Raw genomic sequence first — 3,881 nt, 5'->3', positions numbered from 1 at the left:
CAACCAAACTGGAACGATTGTGGATGTGAGATCACTGTTAGTGTTTTGGACGACACGGTTGGATATTGCCTTGTTTGATGTTTCTGAACTTGGTTGTTTGGTTTCCCTTGTGTCCCTTTGTTCCTTGTCAGCATCCTTTGTCCTTTTGACTTCCCTGTCACGTTCCTGATGTAAGCATGTTGGATGTTTCCCTTTGCATGTATTACAGACACTTCTCCTTTCACATTTTTTTGAATGGTGACCAGGGTTGAGACATCCAAAGCACAAGCCCTTTGTTTGTACAAACTTGACTCGATCAGCAATTGGCTTGTCCATGAGCTTTCGGCAGACATGAATTCCATGGTTTGGTCTTTCACAAAAGATACACATCTTAGTGTCTGATTTCTCTTCAGAACTGCTTGCTAACACCTTTGCGCCAACACTTCGGATCTTTGAGGTCTTCGTTTTGTCAAAGTCACTTGCCTTTAGTGCGTGAAGCGATGTGATTGGATTGCACGCTATCTTCGCCTCTCTTGTAACAAAGTCGACAAAGTTGCTGAATGTTGGAAATGACCCACTTTGTTCTTTTATGTCAATGACTTTTCTATTCCAGCTCGCCGTTAACCAATCAGGAAGCTTGCTGAGCATTTTCTGCTTTTCGCTGCAGTCATTGAGAACTTCAAGATTCCTAATCTGGAACATTGCTGCTTCACAGCCTCTGAGAAAGTCTGAGAACTCTTGTAGTTCAGCACTGTCCTTTGGTCCTATCCTTGGCCATGATGTGAGCTTATCCCTGAAGGCTTTGGCGATTACAAATGAGCTTCCATACCTTTCCTCCAGAATGTTCCATGCTGCAAGATACGCTGTGTCTGTTCCTAACAGGAAATAGCTCTCAATTGCTTTTCTTGCTGGCCCACCAACATATTTCCGAAGGTAGTAAAGCTTTTCATTTACTGGGATGTTCTTCCTGTCTATCAGGGTTTCAAAGGACATTTTCCAATCCTTATACTTGAGTGGGTCCCCAATGAAGACTGAAGGTTCTGGCACTGGTAAACGGCTTATGTTAACTGACTCTGCTAACGCTCTGGCTACTGCAGTAGTGCTGTCTTCTTGTGTAGCATTGGTTGCACGTTGCTTGCTTGTGGCCTCTTGTGGCACAGTGCGTTGTTGCGGGTGAAATTCAGGTAAACTAACCAGGTAAGGTGCGGCTTCTTCCGGCCTGGACTTACGGTGTAGAAGGTCTGATATTTCTTCATCTGAAGTTGATTCTTGCTCGTAGACTTTCAGACGTGCTTTGGCGGCTTTCATTTTCTTGACAGTTTCTAAGCGTTCTATCTGCCTTCGCTTTTCTTCTAATGCCTTTTGTTTTTCAGCATTTTCTGCTTCTTGTTGTGCAAGTCTTTTTCTGTTCTCAGCTTCAAGATTTTCAAGTTCCCTTTGCTCACGCTCCATTTCTTGCATCACTTTCAAGGTAGCTTCAGTTGCAGCCAGTTCTGCTGCTGCTTCTTGTTTCTTTGCAGATGAATTACTCGAATGGCTTGAACGTGTGATTTCACTACCTGTACGTTTGGACCTGTGAGATGCTGAAGATTGGAACACTGAGCTAGCCTCACTACAGTGAGTTGACCTTTTAGCTGGGTATTTACCACATTCCTCTTCTTTAAGAATCTCTGATGCATGTTCTATTATCCTTACAGAAACAGCATGACATGTGTCTATTCGACGACGAGTGTCACTGTCAGGAGTGTTGTGACTGCGCAACTCCTGATAGGTTTGCTTTACTTCTCCTGCAGCATTTTGGACACTTACAATGTGATCCTGTAAGCTTGCAGTGCTAGGTGCATCGAGTGCTCTCTTAGCTTGTTTGGCAATAGCTTTCCATTTGTCATAATTAGTCTTAAAGCGACACTGAAGCTTATTCACTCTTTCTTCGTGTAGAGCTTGGCCCTTTTCAGTAAGCTTTCTGTTTCTTTGGCTTTTTCTCAAAGCATCTTCTTCAACTACTTGACTTGTATTTACCTGTAACTTGTGTCAATGCACTCCTCTCTCTCTCTCTCTCTCTCTCTCTCTCTCTCTCTCTCTCTCTCTCTCTCTCTCTCGATTGAGCCATGTTGTTTGCTGACATATTAAAAACACAGTAGCAAGAGAGAGTATTGTAGTTTTACTGGAATCTATGTTTTGAAACCATTTTTAGAAAATAGTATGGTTAAAAATAATTACACCACTCTGTACAGACACATATCGTATATTTCTATTAAATAACTATATAGTCTAATGTGACAGAAAAATATTTATGCTGCGTGATGTTTTTTTAATCTTGAGTAAGCATTGCACTCAACTACATAAGCTGTAGTTGTTTTTTTAAGGAAAAGGTCAAGTAGTGTATTTGAAGAACAATTGCCCAACACATACAGATACATAACACAATAAAATAGGATTTTTATGGAACTAAAACTGTTAACTGAGCTGATTTTAGTTTATGGACAATTAGTATCATTAACTGTAAAATATGAAACTAAAGTATTTCAGTCTGTGATTCCATAACTGATATTTTAACATAGTTTTCTCTTTAGTCTATAGACTGCATAACAGAATTCCTGAAATTCAGTTATGACTTTTGGTTTTAGTGTGCCACCCCAGGATTTTCAGTGGCCCCATCTGGCCACCCCTAGGAACATTTTCTGGGGGCGCCTGCCAAAGAGGAAAACTCTAAATGAAAAGCACATTACAGGACTTGCGGTTCAAATGTCACCGTGACCGCAGCACTGTGAACGGGCTCCCAAGGAAACCTACGAAAACCTTTACCCTGTTAAGACAATGCAGATTTGGGTTTAGAGGTAGATAAGTGAGGGGGTAAGTGAAATACACCAAAACTAACGCTTCGACGGAGCAACATAGTGGGTGCTTAAACCTGGGAAAATAGCGCTAGCTTCCCTGCTAACGCTAAAGGGATTCACTGCTCGACACGCGGCCGCACACTGGTGGACTGCTACTGCACGGTGAGACGATATGGCCAACATAGACGTGGTACTTCAGGAATTGAGGGACTTTCGCCAAGAAAACAATGTGAGTTTGGGGGAAATTAAGGAAGAAATGTCTAAGATGAGCGCGAGAATGGACGAGGCCGAAGGACGGATTGAGAAGGTGGAGGAGAGGATTCAGAACACAGAGGACGCCATGACGGAAATAATAAAGTTACAAATAAGATTGGAGGATAAATTAATGGACTTGGAGACGCACGAGAAGGGAAAACGTCCGCATCTACGGTGTGCCCGAGACAGCAGAGCGGGACTCTCCAACAATGAGTGATTTTGTGGAGAAGCTGCTGCGCTGCTGCTACGGGTTGGAGCTGTCTCAAGATGAGCTTGACATGTGCATCGAACGGGCGCATCGTTCTCTAGGCCCGCCACCGCCAGACGACGCACCCCCACGTTCTATTATTGTGAAATTCCTCAGCTTTAAGACCAAAGAACTTGTGCTCCGTAAGGCATGGAAGAAAAAAGGATTTACCTGGAATGGCAAACAAGTAAGTTTAGACCATGATTACCCTCCTCTCATCCTAAAGAAACGAAGAGAATACGCAGAGGTGCGCAAGATTCTGAAAGAGCAGCAGATCCCCTTTCAGACTCTCTTTCCAGCTAGGCTAAAGGTGAAATACACGGAAGAAACCAAAATCTACAACACAGTTGTGGAAGCTACTGCAGATATGTCCAGTAGAGGCTATGCGCTGAAGGTCATCACATCACCAGAAACAGCGTTGGAGCAACTGAAGCAGCTGACCTGGAGCAGAGTTGGCAGAGGAGTAGCGCAGCAAGCAAGAGGCGGGACCCCGGTTACAAAGAAACACTCAGAGCCTTCAGGAGGACCTCACCTACGCCTTCGGGAAATTGAGGTTTACCCAC

Source organism: Micropterus dolomieu, linkage group LG07 (genome assembly GCF_021292245.1).
Source record: "Micropterus dolomieu isolate WLL.071019.BEF.003 ecotype Adirondacks linkage group LG07, ASM2129224v1, whole genome shotgun sequence".
Lineage (NCBI taxonomy): Eukaryota > Metazoa > Chordata > Actinopteri > Centrarchiformes > Centrarchidae > Micropterus > Micropterus dolomieu.
This window is presented reverse-complemented; position numbering follows the sequence as displayed.